Source organism: Anser brachyrhynchus (assembly GCF_964034855.1).
Source record: "Anser brachyrhynchus genome assembly, chromosome: 3".
NCBI classification, from domain to species: domain Eukaryota; kingdom Metazoa; phylum Chordata; class Aves; order Anseriformes; family Anatidae; genus Anser; species Anser brachyrhynchus.
Window position 1 is genome coordinate 121,499,010 of NC_137696.1, and position 16,159 is coordinate 121,515,168.

Consider the following 16,159-nt stretch of genomic DNA (forward strand, 5'->3'; position numbering starts at 1 on the left):
GACACTTCTATATGCTTGCTCAAATGCTGATAAGTTGAATTCCACTTCAGTTCTCTGAAGACAACTTTAAAAGTTGAAAACTCATGGGTAGGTTGATTTGCTTAGACAAACATGTAAAGAGTTTTCTAAATGAATCTTTTCCTTGTGTAACTTATTCTTGAAAAATAGAAATTTTAACAGCCTATTTTGAATGTTCTCTAACAATAAAACAATATTAAGAGACAATGTAGAAACTCCCCAAACAAAAGAAGCAGCTCCTTCCAAAACCCCAAAATAGTGTAGTGCATTTAAAATCGCTGCTTTTCAACTCATTCTGGTACTCATCCTGAACCAATTAAGTCTTCCGTTGATTTTAATACAGAGTGACAGACCTCTCTTACTTTACTATAATCAGCATGAATTTAAGTCTATATATTGACTGACTACAGGTACCTAACCTGGACGCTATAATCATAATGGTTTATAATTTAAACAGTATATCTGCATCCATTGTAGAAATCCTGCTTAAACTGAACATATTTCTCCCTGTTCATAGCAGAAAGCTGAGTATGGCAGGCCTGTACAACATGCTGTTGCATACTTTTTTTTTCTTTTTTTTTTTTTTTCTACTTTTATAACAGTAATGCCTATTTACAGAAGACTGCTCAAACATGGTCTTTTATCTTTAACTTTTGAAGGACATGACTATGACTATCTAAGCAGATATCATTGGCTCGCCTACTCATTTGCTTGTATGGTTATGCTGTTTGTTAGGAAAAGGCAAAATCTAGATGTATTTTAGATGTTTCTTAGTCATAAGGCATACAAAGACATATTAAAACTACGTTCAGCAAACAAAACTTCAGAAATTTTCAAAGTTTTAAATTCTCCCAGAACATTTCACCAAGAGGTGATTTTTATTTAGGTAGCTGCACCAAGTTCTGTAAAGATGAATGTGAGCCAAGCTCATGTTGCACATGCAGCCCTCTATACAAATAAACATATGTATGTGTGCACATGCATATTTATAAATATGTATAGGTAGCCACTAAAAATACTTTAGAATTGATGTGTATGATACATTATAAGCTTCATTAAGATTCATTTGTGTAGTGGGTTTACATGGCAAGGTTTTGGTAGCTGGGGGGCCATAGGTGTGGCTTCTGCTAGAAGAATCCAGAAACTGCCCCATATTAGATAAGGGCCCAGCCACTGGCCAGAGCCGGGCTAATAAGCAATGTTGTTTGCGCCTCTGTGAGAGCATATTTAAGAAAGGGAAAAAAAAACCTGCTGCTCAACAGCAGCTGGGAGAGAGAGAGGAGTGAGAAACAGCCTTGCAGACACCAAGGTCAGTGAAGAAGGAGTGGGAAGAGGTGCTCCACGCAACGGAGCAGAAGTTCCTCTGCGGCCTGTGGAAAGGCCTCTGGTGGAGCAGGCTGTCCCCCTGCAGCCCATGGGTCCCACACGGAGCAGATCTCCACGCTGCAGCCCGTGGAGGAGCCCCCGGTGGAGCAGGTGGATGTGGCCTGGAGGAGGCTGCGGCCCATGGAGAGGAGCAGGACCTGGAACGGAGCTGCAGCCCGTGGAGAGGAGCCCACGCAGGAGCAGGGGGTCTGGGGGGAGCTGCCGCCTGTGGGGGACCCGTGCTGGAGCAGTTTGCTCCTGGGGGACGGACCCCGTGGTACGGAGCCGTGTGGGAGCAGTTCTTGAAGAGCGGCTGCCTGCGGGCAGCCCTCGCTGGATCAGTTCAGGAAAGATGGCATCCTGTGGGAGGGACCCCACGTGGAACAGGGGCAGAAAGTGAATGTGAAGGAGTGGCAGAGACGAAGTGCTATACACTGACCTCAACCCCCGTTCCTCTGTTCCCCTGTGCCACTTGAGGGGAGGATGTGGAAGAAGGTGGATGGGGGGAAGGTGTTTTTTGTTTTTTTTTTTTTTTTTTTTTTTCTCCTTTGTTTCTCGCTTCTCTAGCTTATTAGTAATAGGCAATAAATCTTACTGTCTCTATTCTGAGTCTGTTTTGCCCATCATGATAATTGTTTAGTGATCTCCCTATCCTTACCTCAACCTTTGAGCCCTTTGTGTCGTATTTTCTCCCCCTTTCTCTCTGAGGAGGGGGAGTGAGAGAGCGGCTGTGGTGGGGTTCAGCTGCCCACCCAAGTAAAACCACCACAGTTCGCTACTACATACAGTAGATATAAAATCCCTACTGAAGCAGTTGACAAATACTTGACTTTATTTTTAAGATACTGAAGACAGAGTAAGTTACCAAGCAAAACTGGAGGACTTCCAGGCTATTTTGGCTTTAATCTGTGTAAAACATTATTGACCAAAAATAAGCAGACCAAGACTCAGAACAACCTATAAAAAAGAGGTTGAAGAGTGTGACCCTAAGCATCTGGGTTCATGACCGCTGTGTTCTCATCAGTATAAACCTTTAAGAAACTCATACAGAAAATTAATGTATAACTAGAACACCAAGTACTGATTGGAGACTCTTGCTGATTCATCCAGTGAATGGTGCAACAGGAAAAATGTAATAGGTGTGTATGTAATACGCCTGGTTTCTACTTCTTAGAACATATAGAGAAGTATTTTTAGGCATGGAATGAAGAATAAATAGGCACCACTATATATATATATGTATATATACATATATGTATTTGCATGCATGTGTGCAGGTGTGCATGAGTTTTCAACTTAATTTTTTTAGCTCAGAATTTCTGTCCATCTTGTGTTTTCTCAGTATGGGTGCTTGTTGACTTGGTGTCCACATTACAAGAAAGATACTTGCAAATTGCAGCAAGTTCAGCAGAAGGCCAAGAAGGTGACCTGGTGCTGGAATGCATGACACAAGTAGAGTTACTGAGAGAGTTGCATTTGTTAGCCTGGAGAATAGAAGGCCAGTGAGGAGGATCTAATTACTGTTTCAGCAGGGGTTATAGAAAAGACAGATTCAAACTCTTCTCAGAGGTGCCAGCAAAAACACATAATGGAATGGGCATGAATTGTAAATCAACATGGGTTGATGAGGTGAGGCTAAGAGAAAGTCATTTTTAATGGTTTTTACATTGTGAGAATATATTCTTCATTTTTCTGCCTTGCTTACTGCCAGCCTGCCATAGCTTTAGTTATATAAGGTAACCTATCCTGCAGTGGCTTTTAGTGGTGCACATATAGTCCATGATGGAAACCGCAGGTTTATCCTGTTGAAAATTCCTACTAACTGTTAACATTTCTAAGCTGTCCCCACCTCTATTCTGTATAAATGTATATTTCTCCTCAAGAAACTGGCTGCTCGTGGCTTGGACTGGCGTACGCTTTGTTGGGTTAAAAACTGGCTGGATAGCCGGGCCCAAAGAGTTGTGGTGAATGGAGTCAAATCCAGCTGGAGGCTGGTCACTAGTGGAGTCCCCCAGGGCTCAGTACTGGGGCCAGTCCTCTTTAATATCTTTATTGATGATCTGGATGAGGGGATGGAGTGCACCCTCAGTAAGTTTGCAGATGACACCAAGTTAGGTGCGTGTGTCGATCTGCTCGAGGGTAGGAAGGCTCTGCAGGAGGATCTGGACAGGCTGGACCGATGGGCTGAAGCCAACTGTATGAAGTTCAACAAGTTCAAGTGCCAGGTCCTGCACCTGGGGTGCAACAAACCCAAGCAGAGCTACAGGCTGGGAGATGAGTGGTTGGACAGCTGCCTGGCAGAGAAGGCCCTGGGAGTACTGGTTGATAGCCCGCTGAATATGAGCCAGCAGTGTGCTCAGGTGGCCAAGAAGGCCAACAGCATCCTGGCTTGTATAAGAAGCAGTGTGGCCAGCAGGTCTAGGGAAGTGATTGTGCCCCTGTACTCGGCTCTGGTGAGGCTGCACCTCGAGTACTGTGTTCAGTTTTGGGCCCCTCGCTACATGAAGGACATGGAGGTGCTCGAGAGAGTCCAGAGAAGGGCGACCAAGCTGGTGAGGGGTCTGGAGAACAAGTCTTACGAGGAGCGGCTGAGGGAGCTGGGATTGTTCAGCCTGGAGAAGAGGAGGCCTTATCGCTCTCTATAGGTACCTAAAAGGAGGCTGTAGCGAGGTGGGGGTTGGTCTGTTCTCCCACGTGCCTGGTGACAGGACGAGGGGGAAGCTGCACCAGGGAAGGTTTAGGTTGTATATTAGGAAGAACTTCTTTACTGAAAGGGTTGTTAGGCATTGGAATGGGCTGCCCAGGGACGTGGTTGAGTCACCATCCCTGGAGGTCTTTAAGAGACGTTTAGATGTTGAACTTAGTGATATGGTTTAGTGGAGGACTTGTTAGTGTTAGGTCAGAGGTTGGACTTGGTGATCTTGGAGGTCTCTTCCAACCTAGACGATTCTGTGATTCTGCGATTCTGTGATTCTGTGATATCTTAAATATTCTCATTTCCGAACCAATAGGACAAATTACTTGCTGAAAAACCTATTCTAACAGTTGTTAAAGTGTGCAGCTGACAAACAGGGAAGTTGATATTCTGAGGACTGCTCAAACCTTAATGTTAAATATTCTTTGCTGAGTCAGTTGACATTGACTATAGCTACAGGGAATTAATATGAATTTCCCATATTTTCCAAAATTTTCTTCTGATCATTCCCCCTCACTATTTTTTTTTTTTTTCCTGTCAGAAACAATTTCACATGTGCAGACTATAACAGGTTGCTATTGTGAATCTGCTGCAATGCTTCCAGGTATTCATAATATTGTTTACACTGCTAAGTGCAGTGAGGGAAATAACATTGAACTTAAGGGATTATACTCTGCTAAAGCTGGTTAAACAGTTTCTTCAGTTCATAGAGTTATGACAGAAAAGCTTTTACACAAGAATCAAATTATCCAGGTTGTCTGTTAATGAAACAGATGTCAGTTTGCTTAAATGTCAGGCTTCTTTTTTTCTTTTTCTGTACTTCAAATCCTTGAGTTGTTGCCTGAGCAAAAGCTGAGTGTGCTTCTGCATAACATTTGCACATATGATAAGAAATTTCCTTAATTTGGCTCCTCTAGAATTAAAAGGGGGGTCTGATATAAAAAGAAAATGTTTGAGAAATTGGATCTCATTTCTTTCTTTCTTTTTTTCTTTTTTTCTTTTTTTCTTTTTCTTTCTTTCTTTCTTTCTTTCTTTCTTTCTTTCTTTCTTTCTTTCTTTCTTTCTTTCTTTCTTTCTTTCTTTCTTTCTTTCTTTTTTGGTTTTCATCTTGTATTTGCTTCACTGAAAATGAAATTGTAAATTAGTGTAACAGAGGGTAGAATTCATCTGACCTAACTTAATCTTCTCACCTAAAGAATTTAATTTAACAGATTGTGTAGGTTTCCTGTGTAGAAGACAGAGGAAGACAGAGACCTGTAAGAGGGCTATTCATTACAGGTTTGTCTCTGAAAAGTGGGTTAAAACATTGTCTGAAAGATATTCATTTTATTCAGTGGTAATAGACAGACTATACCAGATCAAATCCTTATAGTTCAGAGGCCTAGAGTTAGGCAAGATACCTTGATTTTTTTACTATTATTATTTTTAAATTTTATTTATTTATTTAATTTATTGTTTAGATGTATAGAAAATCAGACTGCAGATTCTCTGAGAATTATAGTGGTGATGAAAAAAATGAAGCAACTTTGCAAAAATAGTATCTTTCCTGATTTTTTTTTCAAACTGCAGTAAGGCAAATAGTACTGAGAAAAGATTTATGCTGTGACCCAGTATCCTCATACTTGCAAAAGCTGGCTTTAAGGAAAGAGGACATGCAGTTAGTACGGATTACTCTGCAGTTAGCATCAGGTATGTTGTTTAAGTCTCTAAGGTTGCGTCTTTCCTGAAACCCAGGGCTTTGTTCATAATTTAGGCAGGAATACCTGAGATGATTTTCCTTTGTTTAGTTTGGGTTACAGTCAGGGCTTTGATGTGGGGGAGCATATTCTAGGGTGAGTTCCCTCAGAAAACTACAGGCTTGCACAACTGGCTGTCCCTCCCTGAAGGCTGTGTTGACACATCTTCATTCTATTGCTCCCACAACAGGTGATATTAACACTTGTTCAAGAAGGCTTATGTACGATTTGATTGGAGAAATATTTTGTCTCTTAAACAAAAAGCTGCTCAGCCAGACTCCCTAGGCTGAACTGCTTCCTCTCTTTTCCAACATGCAGGGGAAAGCACCCCAGTAAGAAGACTGATGCTAGCCTCTGTGGATCATTCTGAGTATGTGTTTCTTAATTTGGGGTTTCTTCTGAATGAATGTCAGAGCAGTTATGAAAAGCTTCATGAATCCAGCAGTAGTGTAAATGGCTTATGATAAGATCTGGGCTCACAGGTTTGGCAGGTGATATGAAACGTGGCCATGTTAAGTGAGTTCCTGTTTCCGGTCTTCATTTGGGTGACTGAGCAGTCCAGCTTTTATTGTTTACCACATGATGATGATATTTTTTTCTTATGAATTATTTCTCTCATTTTGATAAACTTTTTTCCTGTTCTGCTTCTTTTCTGTCTGCATTGAGACACTTAATTTGTAGCAGGACTATGTTTATCATACCAACATCTTCACCCAGGCTCAGGTCTATCTATAGGTACCTAACAGAGGTGTCATACGTATTCCCATTAATCACATTGCACTGAAGAGAAAGATGACTGATTTAGCATCCTTATTTTAGGGGTTATGTCCATGGTAGGTGTGCAGGGTTGTTAAACCATCATGTCCTGGAGGAATGGTGCCATAACCCCAGTCTGTCTTGCTGATGCTTTCATTTAGTGAGGGAACTGTGAGTGGATGTCACTGCACATGTTAAGAACTGGTTGTCTTGGAATGGTGTTTCTGGGTATTTCAAGGAAAAGGGCAGTGTCAGAGAACAAGTACTGAAGGAAAAAGGCAAAAAAAGGGTTTGGCATCTCCAGCTCTTGCTCAACAACAACAATAAGGGCCTGGTTTCCTTCTTCTCTTCCTTCTTTAAGCTTTACCAACTATTCAATTAAGTCATGAAATCCTGTTCTGCCAGCCTCACTAGCCAAATATCTGCAGCTGTTCCAGTGATATCAGCTCATTTGACCCTGATTTTGTAAATTTACCTATGGGCATTGTGAAGTCATCGCATTCCCAGGTATATTAGTTACTACTTAGCATTTTTATTCTTGAAAGTGATATAAACAAAGCATTATGTCCTTTCTCCCTGCTTTTTAGAAAGAGATTTTTTATTTCTTGACGTTTGAAGCGAACAATATCATATTCACAGACACTGATGCATTGACTCAGCACATCACCAAACCTGAGATGGGTGAGTGAATGGTTGCACTCTTCTTTTGCATCTGCTCTTTGAGATCAGTGAGGATAGTCCCATAACAATAAGACTAAGCCTGGATATAAAATGAGTTGCTCCTTTGTCATGGATGCCTCTTCCAGAAAGAGGAAAATAGGACTCACTTGCATATATTTGGATGACTAGCATATAGATGCCCTTGCCTCACCCGGTAAGCTTCATGCTCCTTTAACAGACAACAGAGAACAGTGGTTTGACAAGTGTCAAGTGATTTTAAGATGTATCTATACCAGAGGAGATGTGCCTGTTGTTCTTCATCAGCTTTAGCCATGGCCAAGACTATCTTAGGTGAAGACATGAACACTGTGGACAGAGGTCCTTGTCCATACTTAGGCATCTAGAACCATCTGAGATGCCTCAGGGCATCCAAGACACCCATGGCACCGGCAAGGAAGGGAGGCCTAAAGAGATCCAGAACTTTCTGGAACAGCAGCTGGATGCTAGATAATACAACTCTGAGCATGTAAAATGACATTACATGAATATATTTAATCCTGTCACAGTTCTCCATTGGTAACAACAGTAACCTGGTCACCTTGCTCAGAAGTACACACTATGTAGATACTCAAATCTACAACTGACCAGAGATTAATACCTTTAAAATCAGATGAGTTCGATCTCGCCCTTACAAGTGTATCTGAATTCAAGAGACTAAGATCATGTCGATATGCATTGAAAGCCATGGTTACAAGACTCAAAATTCTTCCGTAGTCTAAAACCGAGGTACAATTTTTTGTTCTATGTGGGCAAAACAGGTGTAATGCTCTGTTGACTACTTTGACCCATTATCAGTCATGGATAATATTCACACTAATTCACTCATATTTGTTCTGAATTTAAAACACCATAACAGTTAATCCCATTTTGTGTACCATTGCAAGTAGTTAGTTACATGCTGGATGTGAACACATTCTGTAATACAAATATGTATTGTTTAAAGCAAACAGACAAGTCAAATCCCCTTGACTGAACTTGGACTGGATTAGCTAACTCAACATTACCAAACCCCCACAAAATCTTGACAAGTATTGCTTTCATCTATTCACTTACCACACAGTCCATTGTTGCACGTGTGCATACAGTGTCTATAGGGGATTCCTTTTGGTAAGGTGTATAGGTAGAGCTTGTTAAATTTCCTCTGAGATTTTCAAATGACCTAGCATGAAACAAAATCTTTTCTTCATATTTATTCCAGAGAAGACAAGAAACTTTACTCCCTGGTGCTGCAACTGCTGCCCAGAGGGAGAAATATATAGCACCCTGCAGAGGCACTGCTTGCTTCTGTGCATGCTGTGCACGGCATGACTGGCTGACTTCAGCAGAGTGACCCTGAGCAAGTAACCATTGGCTTTTGGTGGCAGTTCTGGAGCTATCTGGAATTTCAGTGCAGATTTAATCAAACTTTGAGTGGCAGCTGAAGGCTGTTGTGATATCTAGTATTCATCTAAGTTTCAGGAAACTGGATTCCAACTTTTAAAAGTTCAGATAAACACTGGTCACACTTATTTCCCCAGCCTCATCTGTTGTAGGGAGAACTTAACAGTAGTGAAATTTAATGGGTTCTGAAATGGGGCACATGTACTACTAGCCATAATTTTCAGTATTTACCTGTTATAAAGTAATAAAAGGTTGGCACAGCATTGGTAGATACCACTGCCATTTGGCAGTGCTACACAGCAAAAGGTGGGTTCTCCCAGTGTAGCATAATTTTATAGTTAAGTAGTACCTGGGATTCTTATCCCACCACTGTCCTGGATGTTGTTATTCCATTAAATTTAAAGTTTTAGGTTTCATCAAACCACACCTGTAAAGAAGAGTATCACAAGGTGTGTGTACTTGCAAAATAGGGATTTTACCATAGGAAAAGTACAGACAGTACCAAGTAGGAAAGTTTTCTTGCTTTTGTCAAGGAAAAAACATTAAGCCATTCAATCATCTCCAGAATTAAAGAGAATGATATATAAATGAGACAAAGCAAGTGCTTCAAAATCACATAAATGGAAACCCCTCAAATATCCGTATCAACAATAAGCTGTTTCTCCTTGCGTGCCTACATGTACATTAAACACGTAAATCCAACTTCCATTTATACCAAGATTTCTTTGATCTGCTTTGACAGCCAAAAGGGGACTTAGAATGTGAGCAAATGTGTTGCAACAATCTTGTGACGCTTGTTTGCATTGCAAAGACTTTGTGAATATGAGAATCTGACTCTATATTTTAGGGTGATTCACCTGTAGAGCTTTTAGTATGAACCACTTTAAACCTTGACCCTTTCCTGAATTCTCTTACAAATGCTCAGAGTCTTATCAGGTACACTAAATTATCTTTGAAGGGAAGGTTTTTCTTCATCTTTTCCTATTCTTCCTTTTCCTTAGTGTCCCATTTCTACTTTACCTAAGGACACCTAAAATTCTTGCTGGTAGCTGATGCAGAAAATTAACTTTAATAATTGATTGGTGCCATCAGATTCAGATTTCCGTGTTCCTAGTGTAGATTTTACCACCTTGGGTAGCTTACTACTACTTTAGACTTTACTTTGTTCCAGTGCATCAGATAATTCAGAAACCGTGGCCTTTTGGAAACAATTTGGTTATACTTCTGCCAAAAACAAATAAACAAACAAAAACACAACACAAAACTTTCCTTTTTCATTTTATTCCGGAATTAGGAATGTAAGGTAAAGGTTGTTTGTTTAAGTTTTAGCATTCTTTGCAGCTTCCTCATTTTACACATTAAAGAAATAAGTGATAAGGCACACAATGAATAAAATAAAATACTGAAGGTGGTTTGTCTGCTTTGGTGGCTTTGCCTAAAGTTGAATATACAATTTTTAATACCATTTACTGAGAACTATTTCTAAACTCCTAGGACCTCTTTAATTTATCAGTCTAGTGTACACAAGTGGTATAACTGCCTGCAGAACAAGTGCTTAAAATTACTTATTTCTCTCATGGACATTGTTCTTCTGAATCTCTAAAAGCTGGCCATGTAATCAGGTTTCTCCCTAAGAAATTAGATCTCTAAATATATGTATCTAATCTTTTAAAGGAAACTTGTTCTCACTTGTTTACTGTATCAAATGCCTCTTGAGATATAATGATAAACTTTTACCTTTAGCTAACTGAATATAGTTAATAAATACTGATCTAAAACCATGTGCCACTGTTACTTGTCAAGCTGGTTGTTGATTTCAACTCAGTAGTACTTGAAGAACTGCCTACTGAATAAAGAAAACTTCCATACTAGCACAATTTTTCCAGCATTACTGTCTAATTAAAGCTTTGTCTGCACTGGCAGCTGGGGACTTTAGGCAATCTAATGCCCATATGCACTAACCATTTACATTGTAAATCTTTTGGCTAGGTCTTAAGTGACAGTCTTGCCTGATGCTGAAAAAAATGTTGGCATGAGGCTGATGTGACCCCTTCATACCATGTGCTTTGAAATTATCTGGGCACACAATCTGTAAGCCCTAGAAATCGATCAGCTGCAATCCCACAATCCACCAGTTTTAACTTCCTGCAGTTCTTGCAAATCCTTTCTTTTCTTTTTGCCACCAGTAAGTACAGAGAATCTCAGAAAAAAGGCAGACAATTCTCAATCGATTACTGAAAGAGTTCAATTTTTTTTTTTTTATGGTATAGGGCAATCTGAGATTCATCTTAGCCGTCAGACAGGTGATATGAAGCATCAAGTACATGATTTATGGTCTTTTTTTGGGGGTGGGAGTGTTAAGTTCATTGTGAGCAATTGAAGGTTGGTCATAAATATTGGAGGAGATTTCCCTTGTGCAACATTGTGAAGACCATGCTTCAAGGTGTTTGAAGCAGAGACATAACATTTAGCAGGATAAGCTAAAATTTACAGGGCAAACATGATACACCTTTTATGCGCAGATTTTTCTGAGTCTTTGTTCTTGTGAAGCTCTTGCTTTCATTACACAAGTGCTTAATAATAAATTGAGCCTTTGACTAATATTCATGCTCAATACATATTGAATAAAAGTATTCCCAAGACTAATAATGCATAAAGTACAAGGAATCCTGGATTATTTTTTTCTGATAGCTCAAAACTCAACCTATTTTTATTGATTCTGAAACAGGGCATTTTTTTCCATCCTTGGCATTTGTTCAGGGGCTAACAATAGTTTCAACCCTTATTTTCTATGTTTGCCTCCTTTATTTTTTTTCCTCCAGATTTTCTTCATTTCTCAGTGTCATCAGTACTAGTTAGTCTTCTGAGTAAAAGGACAGATGACAATTTTTAATATCTGCCTTCATGATCTCTTCACAACTTAGTGCATAGATATGTTGTTACAGACAGCCTAAAACCTTCTTAAATTAGAACTAGATCTTAGATTTTTGCATAGTTTTCCTGTTGCAAAGCAGAAATAAATGTCACTGGAATAACTTTTTGTAACTGTGCATGCTTGTAATTTATTTATTTATTCATTTATTTATTTATTTTACTTATTTCCTTCTCTGTTTTATCTAAGAGTTCCCCTACAAGAACAGGGGGGAACAAAAGTGAAGTTTTGGATTCTGCTCCCTGGAATGGTTGTGTATTCTACCATACAGTCATTGGAAGAAAGGCGGAAATAGTCTTGGTAGCATAGACCAGAATCCCTAAATCTTCCTTCATATGAATATTCTGCAACTGGCTTTGATTTACGTCTGCCTCATCTGCTTCAGATCCCCCAAATCTTCCATTCTTTCACTTCCTCAGAGAAGATTTGAAAAGCCTGCTTAACCATGATAGATTAAACCCTGTGAGAGGGTTTCAAATCTACCCAGCAAGGATACAAACTGTGAATCTCATCTCCCCATTCCTGGGTTGTCTGTCATGACTTGGCTGAACCCTGAATTGCACTGAGCTCCAAGAGGAGTGATCCATTTTACCTCAACTCCCTTTGCTCACACTGGAGGAAGTACTTACATTAAATGAGTGACATTTATATTAAATGAATGTAGGATAAGCAGACTGGATCTTCCTCTGCAGAGGCTTTCCCTCTGCCAAAAGTTGCAAAGAATTTCTATCCCTGAAGTCAAGCTCCTCAGCACTTATCAAGACAGTGGCAGGCCAGATTCTGCCCAATTTTAAGAGTTGAGATCATTGTTATCACTTTGTAGTAAAATAAAATACAATAAAAATGAGAAGCTGAGTAATTTGTTTTACGTGACTTGGTGGTCTGGAAGTTGTAGCTCCTGTTGCACCTGGTGACAAAGATGAGGTGTCAAGACATTTCAATGAAAATGGTTGCAAACTTTTAATTGTCCCCAGCAGAAGATCAATAAAAATTGACTCTGCAAGGCTTCTGGTATTAAAGCATGTGAAAAACACTGTTCCAGAAACATGTGCAACATCTTTAACAAATGTATCATCAGCATTTTGCTAGCTGTTATTCATCATAGTACGTCAGTATGTTTGACTGTGACCTCACCTTGTTATTCTTGCAAGTCAATAGACTAAGCAGCATAAACTGCATCAGAATCCTAAAATGCAATTAGAGCTTTATTTAAATTTTCAGATCTTATGTAATATTAATTTAGGTGAAAGAGTTGTTTTCCAGCAATACTGGCAGTTTTCCAGGACCATGAGAAATATTCCTGGCGGCCAAGTGTCAGACCTCCTCAAAGGGTTTCTAAAAAACCTGCAGCTTTCTGTGGGTACCTCAACTTTTGAACTCATACCTGTCCAAGGCAGCCAGAAGCCAGCAACTGTTCAGATGAGCACAGTTGGTAGACTCATTTCTGAAAAACAAAAAACAATTTTGAATTCCCTGAACACGTTTAATCATCTAGAGTGTTCCTGTAAAACTATCTTGCAAAAGACATAATTGAAGGATCAAAGGGTGTGACTTTACTGAATGACTAAAATGCATGCAAATATAGGAAGGGATTTTCTTAATCTTGACAGTGAAGGTTGGCTGTGGGTATTCATTTTGAAATGCTCCAGACAAAGATACCATTTGCCTTACAGGAGCTGAACACAAAATCTGATTTTCACCCCTGTAAGAAAAGTTAAAATACATACTGGAGAAGTCTGCTTGGCAAGTGCTTTGGCCCAGCTGCACATGAATCCCATGCTATGGAATGTTTTCATGACATTTTCCATCAACTCCAGCTTTTGCAACTTTCCGGTTAGTGGGTATCAGCCTCTATATTTATATTTGTACATTATATAAGGAAAGAGCATGATCCCAAACGGTGCAGAGCAGTGCAATGCCTATTGCTTAAACTGTTAGCATGGGCTATATCTGGAGTTCAGGCTGTTAAGCTTTGTCTAAACAATTCCAGTGCATAACTCAGGAGTTACCATGGGCCAAGGACCATCCCCCACACATAGTTTGGGATCCATCCATGCTGTGTGGAGTGTAACAGCTGTAGCTGGGCCCAGTGATTTGGCCTTAAGATCAGAAGACAGGCCTGGCAACATTTACATCACTTATATAGATATAGCCTCAGCTGTAGCACTGATGGACTATATGTTGTAGATTATATAGATAAAGTAAGATACTTCACCTTACAGTGTAAAAAATTTGGGCATGGAAAACTCCCTTGATGATTCCTGGATATGTTGACTTTACTGGGAATGAAGTAGTCAGTGATAACCCACTGCTTTGGGCTTATGTTACATATACTACACAGTATGTGTACACAAAAATATTCCTGCCTGCTCCTAACTGCAATGTGTCATGGTAGCAGCTTGGGTGTAGGCAGAGTGGATTGCAGACTACGCAATTGTATCTTATCTTATGGGAATAGCCCAGACATTGCTGTCTTTTTTTTATTATTATTTTTTTCTTCTCCTGAGGCATCCATGTTCTGTGCATCAATTAGACAGTGAAGTTAGCTGCTGGGGGAGGATATATGGGGATTATTAGCAGTTTCCAGTTCTAGTGAATAGCTTTTGATGGATTTACAAGCCACAGGTTGAATACTACTACTGCAAAACAACCCCCAAAGTTGAATAATTTTACTATCCCATAAAGGTCATATCTACTCCTGATTTTACTATGGTGAAATGTGAGGAAAACCTCAAGTTGATAATTAAATTCAGTGTTTGGTTATGGTTTGTTACCAGTTATGCGATAACTAAAGACCAGTACAATTTCCTTGAGCAATTGCTGTCTCACAACATGAACTGTCATAATCCAAGAGTCCAAATACCCTGTGTGACTCCCAAACTTGGCATCCATAACTAGCTCTCTCTCCTCACCAGGCTAAAGGTCAGTTCTTGCTCTAGAATAAGAACAAGTCATCAGCCATCACACACTGTGATACCTTAGGTTGATATATTCTTACTGGCAAAAAAAGTACAGAAAATTTCTGTGTATCATGTGGAGAGGATCCTCTTCCCACTGGGCCACGAATCTGAGCTGAATGCAGGTCTGACTGAAGGAGACACAGCAGGCCTGCAACATTACAGAAGATTCTTGTTCACAACTGTCAAATAACATTTATGGGCACTTCTTATAGTTTGTTTTTATTTGCTCCATTTATTATTATTATTATTTTAACAAAGAAACCAAAGCCATATTTATAGCTCTGCAAAGAACTGAAATGTGTGCTCCAGTTCATCCTCATTCAGGAAAAGGTGGGAAAATGGTTACTTTTAACATTTTTCTCACACTTTTCTGATCATAATGGGATTTTAATGCATGTGTTTTCACAGGGAATTTTTTTAATGATATTTTGAATATGAATAATTTTTCAAAAAAGGTCTAATCATTATTAAAGGGACGACTGCTTACATAGGAGGAATCAGAGCTATCTTGATGTCCAAAACATGGGATAAATAGAACACTATACAAATTGTCTCAGTCCTACATCAGAAACAATTCTATTGCACAAGCTCCTATAAAGGAGTGTTGGAATGCTAAAATAAATATGTCGGTGGGTCATTCAACCTTTCTGCTGTGTATTTTGTATTTTTTTCATCAGAAAACTGATAGATTCAAAATGCCCAGCACTCATAGAATTGAAATCTCTGGCTAAGGATGCAAAATTGAGGCCCATTTTGAACTAAAAAACCACATCATTGTTACCTTTATTCATATATTGCTGGGAACTGCAATCTTATGTAGACATAAAGATAAACTCATTTGTACAGAGATGTGATTGTGAATCTTCTGAGTTCAGCATCTTCAATTGTGTATGTGGAACAGAAAAAGGGCTTGACATATACTGAGGTTTTGGTGATTCTGCAGCTACAGATTATTCAAAATAGCCAAGATAACTGAATGTTACTAAGACACTACCTAATATATTACAGCAGTATAAGAGAAGTTCGTAACATTCTCTTACTGGGAGCTGATACAGGAAAAAAAATCTTGCCATCATTTTGACAAGTAAAAAAATATTTTCATTATAACGTTCATTAGAAAAAATTAAAAGCAATAGATTTTTAATGAAAGGAGTGAGAACTCTTCTTCAGACTCTGTAGGAAAACTGTAGAAATGACTGGTATCATTCATGACACTTGTCTTTCCTTTTACCTGTTTTGACATTATATCTGAATCAGTATTGGAAAACATCCAAGCTGAGAAACCTATTCTGTCTTTGTCAATTATGTTTCCAAGTGGTATAAGCAATATTTAGTTTTTGCCTGGCTATTACTGTAGAAAACGGTAGCACTCAATGTGAGAAATACAGTCAGAATATGAAGTTGTCTCTGGTTTAATTTACTTGCTGATATTACAATAAATTATCATGGCCATAATGGTACTACAGGCTTTAGGACCTGAAGAGTCTCGTGTGTATTCTGAAGACATTCTTTGTAATAGGTATTCTTCCACTTTTTTGTCTGTACCACACTGCTGCAAGTTCTAGCTAATCCCTGCTATTTACTTAGGCACTGCCTG

General features: G+C 39.3%; 1 long non-coding RNA gene across 1 annotated transcript; it reads left to right on the top strand.

Annotated features, from left to right (window-relative positions):
- The first annotated feature begins 3,408 nt into the window (after positions 1–3,408).
- Positions 3,409–12,331, top strand: LOC308192305. Its single transcript, XR_013948712.1, has 3 exons — positions 3,409–4,028; positions 7,158–7,251; positions 11,792–12,331. It is a non-coding gene; the product is annotated as an uncharacterized lncRNA (long non-coding RNA).
- The last annotated feature ends 3,828 nt before the right edge of the window (positions 12,332–16,159 follow it).